Below are 14725 nucleotides of genomic sequence, written 5' to 3'. Positions count from 1 at the left end.
GCTAACATGGTGAAACCCCATCTGTACTAAAAATACAAAAAAATTAGCCTGGTGTGGTGGCGGGCGCCTGTAGTCCCAGCTACTTGGGAGGCTGAGGCAGGAGAACGGCGTGAACCCAGGAGGCAGAGCTTGCAGCGAGCTGAGATTGCACCAGTGCACTCCAGCCTGGGTGATAGAGCGAGACTCCATCTCAAAAAGTAAAAAATAAAAAATAAATCCAAAATAGTGTTATTTAAACATATGTATTTTAAAATAATGAGACATTATTCATTTTTTTCATAATAAGTCTTTGAAATCTGGTGTATATCTTATAAGTACAGCATATCTCAGTTTGGACTAGCAACCTTTCAACTGCCCAGTAGTCACGGGTGCTAGTGGCTATTGTATTGGACTGCACAGGTACACAGGATTTTTTCTTTTAATTTTTATGTCCCTATGGATCAAACCAATGGCATTTTAAAAAGTTATATAATGAGGGATTTCATGGAAAGGTCTATTTAAACCGAACTTGTTTGCCGAAAATTTTAGGTAGAAAAATGTGTTCTGTTCACTTGGGGCAATAGAGTGTTTATTTTGCTGTTAAATTATGATCTCCTGAGTTTAGATTTTTCTGTGTGATAGTATCGGAAGTGGCTCTTTAAATTAGCACTTCATGATAATGTCAAAAGTATTCATGTAGAGTGGCTGAACTCACTCTTTTTGGATATTAATTATAATTAAAGTGCATTTTCACATACAATTTATCTAACGAATCTTTGTCATTCATTTCCTTTGTGGCAGGCTGAGAGATGAAGAGTTGCAAAAACAGACAGTTTTTGCCCTCAGGGAGAATCCATTCAAATAAATGAGAGCGGTATGAATCAAACAATCAGGTAAATAGATGTAAAATCACAACGGTGAGAAGTACTGCAAAAAACTACACTGTCTCAGGAACATAAAAAGGAGGTTTGACCTAGTAGGCAAGGTCAGGGAAAACTTCCTTGAGGAAATGGTGCTTGAGCTGAGATCTAAGGGATGAGTAAGCCTAACCAGGCAGAGAGGAACTGGGAAGGATACACTGTGAAGTTTGATATTAATCTTTAGTTTTGTTTCATGAAGAAACTATGGTTAGGAGAAAACTTTTCACTGTGCCCAAGAGAATAGTTCTCGCCCAGATTGAATTCTTGGCATTTCTTCCTGAGAGTCTCTCATGAGCCCAGCACTGTCTTTTCCTGTAACGTTGGTGCCAAGTTACCCTTGTCTCTGCTTAGACATTGAGTCCACTCCAGGACTGGATATGCCTTTGATTTCTCCTTTAAAATGTAATGGGTGGAATAAACATGAATAGGAATTTCAATATAATTAATTCATCAGCTGGTGTAAAAGGTTTTGAAACATATTAAAAATATTTGAAGATAAAGAACTCTTACAAATCAGGGGGTTTTTTTTTTTGTTTTTTTGTTTTTTGAGACTGAGTCTCACTCTGTCACCAGGCTGGAGTGCAGTAGCGTGATCTCGGCTCACTGCAACATCTCCCTCCCTGGTTCAAGCGATTCTCCTGCCTCAGCCTCCTGAGCAGCTGGGCCTACAGGTGCGCATCACCACACCTAGCTAAGTTTTGTATTTTTAGTAGAGACGGGATTTCACCACGCTGACCAGGATGGTCTCGATCTCTTGACCTCGTGATCCATCCGCCTTGGAGTCCCAAAGTGTTGGGATTACAGGCATGAACAAATCAGTTTTTAAAAAAGCAATTCAATAAATAAAATGGGCAAAAGACAAAAACAGGCAATTCACAGAAGAAGCACAAATGACAAGAGCACATGAAGCAGTTATCAAATAAATAAACAATAAAGCTTAAATATTTGTTTAGCTTGACTTACTGACAAAGACAATAAAGAACATTGCATGTCTCTAAGGAAACAGTAACTCTAAGACACTGCTGGTAGAAGAATAATTTGCAGCAACTTTACTGGAGGACAATTAGTCAATACACATTTAAAAACTTAGAGTTTTAAATGTGACCTAGAAATTCCACTCTTGGAATTTATCCTGAGAGACTAATAAGAGAAGTGAGAAAAAAATGTATAAATTTAGAGCTATGATAGCTATAAAGTGGAGCCCACCTAAATATCCAATAAGAAGGGAATGGTTAAAAATTATAATACGTTAATAACAGTAAATATATTGCAAAATGTGACATACATGTGCATTTATTCATAGGGAAGTATATTCACAGTATTCTTGTAAGTGAAAAGCACAACAGAATAGAAAGCAACATGAAGAATATGATTCCATCTTTTATACAGACTCACACAATTTATGAGTATCCTTACATTAGAAAAATTTGGAAAATATAGCAGATTTTTAACATGCAATGGTGTAATTAATTATGTATAATTCATTTTATTTTTACTTATCTAAAATTTCTACCTTTTGTAGAAATGTTTTCTTATAATTAAGAAATACATTGTTTTTATAACAATTCTTCCTCTTAAGAAAAATTATGAATAAAAGACTTTTAAAAAAGAAAAAAATATATATTACCTATTATGTTACCATCCAATGACAACTGCATTAATGGGAAGTATTTCCCTTCAGTATTTTTAAGGATAACCAATTTTTTAAAACATACTTAACTGGGCTTCTGAGACCAGTATTAAGCCTTGCCTGAGGGACAAGCTTTTACAGAGAATTTTCTAGTATCCAATTACAGGGTTTTTCCATAATAGGAGAATAACAGTTTATAATTAGATTGACACTTTAAGCTCTGTCCAGATACCCTTGTGAAAGGAGACACCATCTCTCCTCATTCTTGGCATGCTCAATTCAATCAGATGTGGTTTTTCTAAGTCAATGATTCTCCTTAGGAATTTTGGCTGAATTGGGTAAAGTGCCCTATTAATAATTACACAAGACAGTCCTGTAAATACCCAGAAGACTTATAGCATAGTTAGCAATAAGAATATAGTTATTAGTAGTCCTATTAAAGAATCAGTGTACCAGTGGCTAAGACTCTGGAGCCAGATTGCTTGGGTTCAAACCCTAGTTCTGACACTTTCTAGCTACGTAATATAAGGTTTTTTTTTTCTTTTAACTTTCTCTGCCTTAATTTCCTCTTTGGTAAAATTGGAAAAATAAAAGCATTTACTTCATAAATTCTTGGGAGAATTAATTGAGTTAATATAGGTAAAACACTTATAGTGGTGCTTGGCACAAAACAGAAATACCCAAGAAGTGTTAGTTTCTATTATGATTCAGAAATCATACCTACTTGGAAATGATGTTGGATGCGCAGTGGTTGAAGGGTGAGGAAATGTGATTTGTGATCGCAACAGCACAATTCATTGAACAAATGTGTGCCCTCCGTGAATATAAGATGTTCTGTACATATTATCACACTAATCTTTACAATCACACTCTAAAGTAAATGCTATTTCCAGCCGAAGGCAGTGGCTCACGCCTGAAGTCCCAGCACTTTAGGAGGCCGAGGTGGGCGGATCATGAGGTCAGGAGTTTGAGACCAGCCTGGCCAACATGGAGAAACCCCGTCTCTACTAAAAATACAAAAATTAGCCAGGCATGGTGGCAGGTGCCTGTAGTTCCAGCTACCCAGGAGGCTGAGACAGGAGGATTGCTTGAACCTGGGCGGCGGAGGTTTCAGTGAGCCGAGATCACGCCACTGCACTCCAGCCTGGGTGACATAGTGAGACTCCATCTCAAAAGAGAAAAAAAAAGTAAATGCTATTTCTGTCTTCAGGATTATAAAACCGGGGTTCCTACAGTTAAGTAACTTGTTGAAGTCACACATAGTTAAGAAAAAGTAGAACAGGAAAGAGGGGAGGCGTTCTCTTGGTTTGCACCTTTCATTTGTTAGAGGAATTTCTGAATTAGGAAAACTCCAAAGGCAGAAATAAAGATGCCATAATTTTTTTTCACAATTTACCCCTTCCTTCATTAACAGAGAGTTTCTTTTCATTAATTCAACAATACCTATGGAGCACCTACCATGGGTCAGGCACTGCTCTAAGAACTGGAGCTACTGTGTCCCTGAAGAGTCTATTTTCTAGCTAGAGACAGGCAATAAGTAAGGCTGTGCCAGTTAAGTTATTGTCTCTCACCTCCAAACCAGCCTTCTATACTCAGTTTTGCTGTGGTGGCTCTGGGACTCTGCAGACCACTGGATCCAGCACAGTTAAAAGTGAGAAAGCCCACTGTTGATGGTAACAATGAGCAGGAGGCCCCCATGGTGGGCAGTGTCTCATCCTGCCTGCAGCAGGCAGTGGCACATATGGGAAAGCCCCATAAGCCCTGTGGAGGGCTGGGAACATTCTCCCCCATCCCTACCAGTCTTGGGTACCTGTTCTGTGGGGCACCTTAGCCAAGGTGGCCCTTGCCCACTGAGCAAACGATAGGCTCCTACTCAGTCCTGCGGAAGCAGGGAGCTCCCCGTCACCCCTAACCCACTCTTGATTTTCCAGAAGCCCTAGGAGCTGACGAAGGAGAAGGTAGGCATCCAGATGGGCCAAGCACAGCCTGAAAAGACCTGCTGTTAAGAGTGCAGGGAGGGGCCAGGAGTTTCTGCTGTGATAGCTGGTTCCCTGTTAGGCTCTGCCTAGTGGAGGTGCTTCAGGGAGTGTTGAGCTCTACAGGAAAAGGGAGTGACTGAACTCCTTCCTTTGTGCTTTCTATCTACTTCTTACGTAGCATCCAGAGATGCTTCTTTCACCCTACAAATGGCAGCGCCCTGCCAGAGCAGTGGGTGGATGCAGTTTGCAGTTGTTCCCACGCTTAACAGAACCAGCTTCAGCACACAACACCTCAGAAACATCAGCCTCAGCCAGGGGGCTGACTTTTCAGAGGTCTGGGCTACGGGTCCACAGGGATCCTCCAAGAAGGTGCTAAGTTTCAACTTCAATCTCTTCCTTTTTCTCTCCCAGCTCCAGGAGCTCCCTGCAGTCTGTACCTCTGTGATACCTTAGAGTTCTCTTGTGACCTTTTCTTACATGTTCAGTTACTTGATTAGCAATACTGTTTTCAGTAAGTGAACATATCACCAGTTACCTAAGTTATTATCCTGTTGTTGAACAGCTAGCTATTTTAAATTTTTTACTTCTAAATCCTGCTGCTGTAAAGATTGTGCATCAAACCTTTTTTTCAGGATTTAGGATCCATCTTTTTCAGAAAGAGTTTCCCAGGAGTAGAATTACCAGGTTAGGGAATGTGGCTGCTTTATTACTTTTTCTATATATTTGTATACCACACACATATGCCTAAAATGCATTATTTAGCTTTTCTAAATGTTTTTGCCACTCATTTTCTCCAAGTAGTATAAGGGAATGTTTATATGATTTTTCGCGATCAGTCGGTTCTTAATAAAACTGTATTTTAAATCCTATCTTGCTTTTGTTTAATTTACTAGCACTGAATTGCTAACGTGCTCTAGCACATTTTTATGCTTATAATGTAAATTTTGAGATTAGGAGTTAATGTGATTTTCAATAATTCGCTGTTATTCTAATGTTCAATGTCAATAGTATAATGATTTTAGACTTTAAGTCATGTTCATGATGGGAATGTGTAAGACTCTGGATGTTTTCATTCCTTCTAGCTCTCAGAACCCCATAGAGCAATAGTCATAATTTAAGCATGCTTCCTTAACAGTCTCAAGATACTTACAGGAAGTGATTCCTGTAGAGGAATAACATAGATTTTTACTAAATTCTAGTTCATTTTTCACTGCTATTATATAGTCTCTGATCTGGGGTGGATACTTTTCGATTTTCAACTGTCACCTTCGCTTTATCTTAATTTTGTTTTTTCTATTACATTTTTATTCAACCAAGGATACTCTTTAAACCATTAGTGGGACTTTTTAAAAAAATATGTGGGGTAATAGTTTGGAGGGTTCAATAGATTCTGTTCTTAAAAGTAGAGAAACCCTTTATGGAAGAGTGACAAAAACAGCAAGTTTTGTTGTCCAATCCATTCATCCTTTCTTCTTCAATAACAAATCCCCAGTCTCAGCCCTGCAATGATGAGCCATCCCGGAATCTACTGTTGCCCTGTCCCCTGGAACTAGGAAGTCCAGTGAAATGTAGATAGAACAATTATTGGGTGGGACTTCTGAAAAAACCTTTTTGCTTTTCTTTCCTTTTCTTCTGCATCCTAATAGAAAATGATGCAGAAGATGGCTGGAGCTCTGAAAACTACCCTGGGCCCTGAAAATGGAAACCATGTGTGTGCTGGGAATGGCAGAGCAGAAAGGAACGTGTAGTTCCCTAAGAAATAGTATATACACAATATATATAATATATATAGCGTGGTTTCCTCAACCAGAGCTGCCTGCTTTCAGATTTCTTTAACATGAGACAAAGCTACATGTCTCTTGTTTAGGCTATAACTACTGGTAGCCAAATATATTTCTTAACATCTCTTCAATGATGAAAGAGTATTGTCACATGTTTAGACATAAACTAGATTTATTATCATTTTGTCACTCCACTTTAATTGGTTTACAAAAATACAATGGAATAAATTTACCATAAACAAATGTCTGACACTTCATGAAAAAGAACAATTAGATAGACTAAGTTTTTTGAATTTTTAGAGTTTACCGTAACATCTTTGGGTAACATCTGCAAAAGCAATCACCAAATGTTTGTGAAATGGGGATAAGAGAAATACCTATTTTGCCAGATAATATTTATGTAAGCAGTCAGTAAACCTGAGAGGAACATATAAGTATTGGCTCTGATCCAACCAGATGGATCACATGAAGCCAAACTTAAATCATAAGGGCTAAAAATGATTACATTAAAGACAAACCAGTGAAAGTCATTCTGAGATTAAAGAGTAAGTATATTCTTACATGTTTCGGCAGCATGGTATTTCAAACAAGTTTCCTTGTGCTGTATTTTTTTTACAACCCTGCTATTAGAAGTGGAGGATTTATTTTCTTCATCAGAGGCATATTTTGTAAAGATTACACTGTCAATACTGACCCATGTGAAGAAAAGTTTGTGTGAAAATAAAGCATATTCAGCCTCATAGAGCTGCATGCTGTGCTGTGAGAACAGCAGGGAAGTTTTACAAAAAGTAACTTCACTCACATTTCTGAATATATTTTAAAAAAAGGTTTGGTTTCACTAACGTTAACCTGTACTCCAGCTGTTTGTGCATATTTTTGTGTGTCTCTACATTTTCCTTGGAGATTAAGATGGCCTCAAAAGGAAATCACCCTTTCCAAAACAGGCAATTTGCTTTTCAATACGTTGCATAACAGATGCTCCAAAGGAAGAAAGGTAGAGAAGCCTGAGCTGGAGGAAAACACAGTCGTGCAATGTTTTAGGACCCCAGACCTGCAAGGGAGAAGCTGAAGGTAGGAAATGAACATGCATGCATTTATATTCAAATGTATTATTTGAAGCAAGACAGTAATTTCTATGTTGTAAAAAAAAAAAATCCAGCCTTGTTTTGAGAATTATCAAAACCCTTCCCTTCAACTTAGCTTGAACCATTACACACATATACACACTCAAATGTCTATGGCTATCAGCCCAATTCATTGTATAGAACACCAAATTTGACATAATTGATAAATCTGGGTGTTCTGGGTGTTCATTCTGTGCATTGAATCTAAAGACTTGCATTTAGCTTTAAAATTTCCATTGATGTGTTGATAGAGTTGCTTCATATACTTTTTTCTGTGTCCAATTTTTAAACTAATTATAACAAACAATTTCAGTACCTACCCCATGCAAAGCCTTCTGTGGGGCACAAAGTAAGTAAAACCTTGACCTCCAGGCTGTTACAATTCACTAAGAGAAGGCACACACATCCAACCACTAGCTTGGCATAAGCAAAGCTCAAGCGATACAGTAGTTCAGAGTAAAGAAAAACAACCAGGCAGGCAGGCTCAATTGTTGCCTGGATTCCTGCTGCATCTTATTGTTCCATCAGACTACATCAATCTGTTCATTTCTACAAGTATACAGCTTTTACAGGGAGCAAAGAAATAGGTTTTGGACAGACAAAAAAGGGGACATATTATTCTATTTTGGAGGTAAGACAAGGGTTGATGGAAATTTTGTTAAACAATGATCCCCTTTAGACTTTTAATCTACTATGCAAAATATAAAATATACATCTCTATTTTACGATTTAGGCAACTTTTGTTTTCATGAATGCTTAAGTGAGATTTTATTATGTCTTATTCCCACAGAATTTTCCAAAAGAATGAATATTCAATTTATTATAAACTTTGAAATAAAAACCTAGACTTTTAACATATATATCGATTCACAGGCAACATTTTGAAAGCATAACTTTTGTGTTAAGATAGGCATATTTTCATCTTGTGTCTACATACAAAAGATCAGATTTTAAATGATCCACTTGATTTTTACAGTACCAAAGCCAAATTAGGTAAGGAGAGACTTTGCAAAGATTTCTTTAAAAGATCACTAAAAACACAAGTCAAGTGAAAAACTGTTGAAAAACTGTCATAGGTAGAAATCCTCACTATTAAATGATTAAGGAAACCCTGAATGAACAGAGTTTACTTAAATAAGTCAATATTAGCTATACAGCCATGACTGAGGTGAAGAGGCAGGGACAGAATGTAGTCTAATGTATAATTATTTTATTTAAATTACTATACCAGCAGCATTGAAAATGGATAGGCAGAGACAAGAATGAATGAAGGGAGAGCAGGTAGTAGACTCCTGGATGTGTCCAGGTGAGTGTTGTCTAGGATGAGGGTTGTGTTAGTATATTCACTAATTCAAAAAATATTTGTTTAATTTCAAATGTTTGCCAGGCACTGTTCTGTCACTGGAATTCCGCCATGAGCAAAACAAATAAAAGTCTCTATCTTGTGGAACTCACATTCTACTGGAGAAGACATACAATAAGATCAATACATAAAATATATAGTATATTGGCCCAGTGTGGTGGCTCATGCCTGTAATCCCAGAACTTTTGTAGGCTGAGGTGGGCAGATTACCTGAGGCCAGGAGTTCGAGACCAGCCTGGCCAACATGGCGAAACCCCATCTCTACTAAAAATACAAAAATTAGGGCAAGCACCGTGGCTCACACCTGTAATCCCAGCACTTTAGGAGGCCAAGGCGGGCGGATCACCTGAGGTCATGAGTTCAAGATGAGCCTGACGAATATGGTGAAACTCCATCTCTACTAAAAATACAAAAATTAGCCAGCCATGGTGGTGCGCACCTGTAGTCCCAGCTGCTCAGGAGGCTGAGACAGGAGAATCGCTTGAAACCAGGAGGTGGAGGTTGCAGTGAGCTGAGATCACACCATCGCACTCCTGCCTGGGCGACAGAGCAAGACTCTGTCTTAAAAAAAGAAAAATATATATATATATATAAAATAAAATAAATATAAATATATGCATATATATAGTATATTATAGGGTGATAAGTACATATGGAAAAAAGAAAGCAGGGAAAAGGGAAATAAGATGCCACTGTGAGGTGAAACTGTAGGAGGAAAATCTAAGGAAGGCCTCGCTGAGAAAGTAATGATTGAATGGAAAGAAATGAGGGAGTGACCCATGAAGATCTCGGGGAAGAGCGTTTCAGGCAGAATGAACACTGAGTGTGAAGGGTGTGAGATGAGAACATGCCTAGTGTGTTCAAGAAGGATCAAGGCGTCTCTATGGCAGGAGCAGGAGGAGTGAGATGAAATTGAGAGTGACAAGGGACTGGGTTATGTAGTAACTATAGATCACTACAGGATTTTAGCTTTTATTCTGCGTGAGATGGCGAGTCTGTGCCAGCTACTGATCTATTAGCTCTTGGTTCCAAAGCACCCTTCAGTACTCTTCTTTATGATGACTCTGTAAACTACATTTTCCCGTTAGTCAAATGATTTCCTGTTAAGTTTTGCCAATAGAAGGCAAGGAAAAGAGAGAAGGGACTTACACATTTCTGTTTTTCCTGTATTGGTCAGTAGCAGTTAAAAGCTTCAACCTTCCTTGAGAGCTTCCAGGACCAGTTCTCTGGTGAGATGCCAGGTAGCAGCGATAGCCATTTAGGATCCGTTCTCAGAGGTCTGTGTACCAACTCCATGGTGCTTCTTTGTTAGCCCTCTGGGTTCTGTCCTTGGTCCTAAAGATGTAGAGATGCCAGCCTCTTTAGTTTTTAATATCCAGGTTACTGAAATATTCCATTTTTGTTCTTTAGCTCTCAAACACCTATGTTACCAATTCTCTGCTTAAATGCCCTTTGTTCCAAATCCTTAAGGTGGTTTCTATTTTCCTGATGGTTACAGTGTCAGGTACTGGGAATGATGCCAGAAAACCCTCAAAGATGGGATTATGGAAATGTTTAAGATACGTCCTTGACCTTGAACTTAATGCTAAGTTCTTTATCAGTAGAAAATGAGGATGCTGACATGGCATGCAATATTTAACTAAATTATCACCTGGGATTGCTTGGGATAAAATGCTTATGTAAATGAGTATCTTGGGGGATAAAATGACTGCTGCAGGTGATGGTTATGGTGGTAATAATGACTGTGATGACTTTTGGGTAGAATGGCTATTTCTGACAGTGCCGGAGACTATACAAAAGGAAAATGACTCAAGAATTTAATAATCTCAAAGCTTGTCTTGTGATCCTAGAAGAATCTTTTATTTTGTACAAATGTATTTATTTTAGTTTGTATATAGCAGGGCAAATATGTGTGAAAACCAAATTCAACATTTAACTATTTAGGTCAGTTACGGAATTACAATGAAAGGGGCATTCACAGACTTTGCAAGTGTCCTAAGTGAAAATTAAGACTGATTGGAAAGAAATAGGGATATCTGATGGAACATAAATTTGAAAACCTTGAATCCACTCTGAGCATTCCTTTCAACGAGATGCTTATCCTCCTCAAGACTTACCACTTCTACTGTGTCTAGGCCTATACTGCTAAAGCAATCTAAGTAACAGGGCCAAGTGAAAAATCCAATGTAAGAAGAAATAAGTTATACTCCAAAAGAATTGCTGTATTTTTCTAAATCATATTGACATGAACCTAGGGGGTATATGTGATTATAGCATATGTATAATAATATCATGTTAGACCAAAAAGGATGGAATGTGACATTGTAGCACATAAAATTTCTCAACATAGGTATACTTCTTTCAGATTTAATATGATAGGTTGAGCAGACTAAAATTGTTCTAACAATTGTTTAATTTATTGGATTCAATGGTGGCCTTCTTGCAGGAAGGTTGGATGAGAATTTTCCTGGCCTGGTGTCAAAAATGGCTTAGGGATGTAGGAATGTTAGAGTGGACTTTACTTGTGAAACTTGCACACCCACCACCCCTCTCTATTTGTTTAGAGGGCCCAGAAGACATCCCTTTTTCTAGAGCGTATGCCAGTATCTTTGTAAAGTTCAATGGCAGTCATCCTCTGAAGGGTAAAGATGGCAAGGGCAGATGCTATTATTGAAAAAGGATCCCTAATTTCAATGTATATCATGGGATCGCAGAGTAGTGAAGTCAAGAAGTAATACTCACTTCAAGAAGTAAGAGTTATGTAATTTCTGTGAAGATAGCTAGGAAGAATTAGAAATCAGAATTGACCTGCAGAGACCTTTGTCTATGCTCACTTAATTCCTTAGGAATGAAATGACTTAGGAGGAAAATAGATAAGCAGATTTCTAAAGTGTTACTTAATCAGCATAATAGGAGAACTCTATGTTTGATGGGCAGAAATCGGACTTGAGTATTCACAACTTCTCATCTACTTCCCGAACCTAAAGGCGTTCACAGACTTGGCGTTCTTTGATCAAAAGGAAGACTGGGTCCTTTTGAGAAAGTACTCTTCAACACTGCCACAACTGAATACTGTAAAAGTTTTCTAGATCTTCCTGAGACATGCCTGCCTGCATTTGATAGGTGACCGTACACTAGACCAAATCAATGCTTCTAGGGACTCAAAAATCGTTTTGGATCACTGCTCAAAAAGTGGGTACCTATGGAATCAAGTAAAAATCCGTGTCACAGTGGTCAACTGAAGGGTAAAATGTAGTGGAAAAAGGAAAGCTATGTATGTCTTCTTTCTTGATTATGTATACATGTAGCATATTGCAAAATAGCAATCTTTGCAGTGCCTCCCTTCAAGAGGTGTAATCTATTTTTCAGTGTCTTGAATTTGGATGCCTTTGTGATTTGCTTTAGCCAGTAGAATATAAGTGACATTGTGTGCGTTCTAAGCTTGCTTCTCAAGAGACTTTCTATCCTCCTCCTCTCTCTCTTGGAACCCTGCAACTTTCATGGAGAAAAGCCTGTGCCCACCATCTGGAGAAGGAAAAACCATGTGGAATAGAGACAAGCTGTTGTAGCCAAGGTCCCAGGCACGTGAGAGGGCCCAAAGACCAGCACAGTCAGCCCAGCAGCTGACCATGGACTCACCAGTGAGTCTAAGTGAAACCATAGGAATCACGGATTTTTTTCATCCTTTATTTCATCCCTATTACTTCATGTAAGGATTGTCGCTGTGATTGCAACTGAATAAGAGGATTTATCACCACTCCCAGATGGGGCATAGTAAATGTTAGGACTTTGAGTCTCTTACATGTGGAAGAAAGTACAAATGACTTCATTTATATAAAAGAGAGTTGGATCCTGCTAGGTGGAAGCATGAAGTTGTTAACTGTTGTTGCATGGAAGTTAAAATACATGGAGAGGAGTGATTAGGAGTGCTGAGAAACCAAAGAAGGTGACTCTCTGATGCTGGGAGGACTCTGAAAATTACATTTTCCAGTTACCCTTGCCAGCAGGCTTCCTTTTAGGTTCCATCTGCAGGATGCATAGAGAGAAGAGCAGAAGGAACTTCCTTCCTGTTTTTCCTGTCTTTGACGGCATTGCTAGATCCAGCCTCCCATGAGTTGTGGCATTTCCAGCACAGCGCTGTGGCACACTCTCGGAGGAATCAGCAGCTCTAGGGCAGTGGCTATTTTCCTAGAAGTACAGAACCAGCTCTGCAGAGCCCCTCTTCTAAGCTCCTAGATTCTGGTAACCCCACCCCTTCCCTTTTGTTTCAACAACCAGCAGTATCAGCTGTTGCCTGAGTTTTTAAATCTCTGTGTTACCCTTTTTCTCTTTCAGGCACCCAACATCTATGGAAAACACCTCTTAGATTGAGATATCCAGTGTGGCTCCTATTTTCCTGGCTAGACTCTAACTGATACGAAGTCATGGAGGGTTTTGAGATCTCAAAAGATTTGTCTTGCATTCTGATAGCATCACCCTGGCTGTTGTGTTGGAATTGACTGAGGGACCGACCAGCTAGGAGGCTATTTCAGTCAAAATAGATGGGGATAAAGAAGTGGTTACATTCTGTATATATTTTGAAGGTATTAATGATGGGATTTGTAGACATTCAGGTGTGAGTTTCAAGGAAAGAGTAAAAAGTATGAACTGTTATCTAGGAGAGTAGGAGTCTGATTAGAAGACTCTAGTGTTCACGCTGGGAAACAATTAAGATCAGTGATTATGAATCTAAAAGTTAGACCAACTAGCAGCTGAGTGTGCATAGCTCTACAGTGGTTTTGTTAAGGTAATGCTAGCTGCTGTGACAGATAAATCCTGAAATCTTGTAACCTAATACAACAGAAATTTCTATTCTAGTAACATAAAGCCTAATAGGTAATGGGACATAATGAGAATGAACTCCTAGATTATACAACTGAGTCTTTCAGTGATCTTGGTCAGTAGAAACTCAACACGTGTTTTTCAAGTTTGTCCTGGGAATTGATACCCAGTTGGAAAATTGAGGATGGGAGAAAATGCAAGATTTCCATAAATTTTATTTATGCCAGTCCTGGAAGTAGTATGCATCATTTCTACTCACATTGTCTTGGCTAAAATTCAATGTCATGGCTGCACCTTAGGTGAACAGAACCCAGGAAACATCATTTAGCCTTGTACCAAAAAGGAAAGGAAAATACGTTTTGTGAACTGTTTTAGCCAATCTCTGTGAAAAGGAGAGATAATCTGTGTTGATGCAAGCAGAGACTAGGCAAATAATTTAAAAAGGTTGTTGCTTTGCCAAAAGTACCACAAAAGTGAGAGAAAGCAAAGGGGTTCAGAGCAGGTTCAAAGAATAATTAGAAGGACTGCCATGAATTTAAGCTGGGTAAGGAGAAAGGAGAGGACACGAGGAGAGAAAAGAGTTATTAGGATTGATGTGCTGGGGCACCAGATTGGTGAAATAATTGTTAGAGTTTCATTCTAGTAAGCATTGGCAGGCAAAGAGGAGGTGTCAGCTGGAGAATGTGATGCTTGAAACTGAAAATTTGGAGGAACTTCAGGGCTGCCATTGACAAACATGACAGCATGACCTTGAATGTTAGCATCTGGGATAGGGTACAAGAAAGATCACTGGGAGACAGACTGCCAAGGAATTTAGAGTCCAAGATAATGACAGATAATCTACACAGATATCACATGTTGAAAAGAGTGATAGTGTTTCAGGTGCTGTAATCTTTGAGGAATGAGAAAATGTGAAAATAAGAACAGTGAATGACTTAGAAAGCTGTTAGTGGGTAAAACAGCAAGACTTGGTGATTGGTTATTGGCAGTGAAGATGAAGGAATCCCAGTTTTCTCACTTACGTGAATGGGTGGATAGTCTAGCCATTTGTAGGAGAGGAGCACTCTAGGGTGTCCATCTTTAGGAGAGGAATGATGAGTTTATTTTTGGATATATGGATTTTAAAAT

The 14725-nt window shown here is 38.7% G+C and overlaps 1 long non-coding RNA gene across 1 annotated transcript in view; it reads right to left on the bottom strand.

Moving 5' to 3' along the window:
- Positions 1 to 2177: 2177 nt before the first annotated feature.
- The window catches only part of LOC109026533 (uncharacterized), a 78366-nt gene continuing 65818 nt past the window's right edge, over positions 2178 to 14725 (bottom strand). Inside the window, exons 5-6 of the long non-coding RNA XR_002005540.4 lie at positions 9926 to 10111; positions 2178 to 3697 (exon numbers count right to left, since the gene is read on the bottom strand). This is a non-coding gene — a long non-coding RNA (uncharacterized lncRNA). The remainder of the gene's footprint in view (positions 3698 to 9925; positions 10112 to 14725) is intronic.

This window comes from Gorilla gorilla, chromosome 3 (genome assembly GCF_029281585.2).
Source record: "Gorilla gorilla gorilla isolate KB3781 chromosome 3, NHGRI_mGorGor1-v2.1_pri, whole genome shotgun sequence".
In the NCBI taxonomy this organism is placed as follows: domain Eukaryota; kingdom Metazoa; phylum Chordata; class Mammalia; order Primates; family Hominidae; genus Gorilla; species Gorilla gorilla.
Note: the sequence above shows the minus strand (reverse complement) of the source record. Positions and strands in the feature narration are given on the sequence as shown.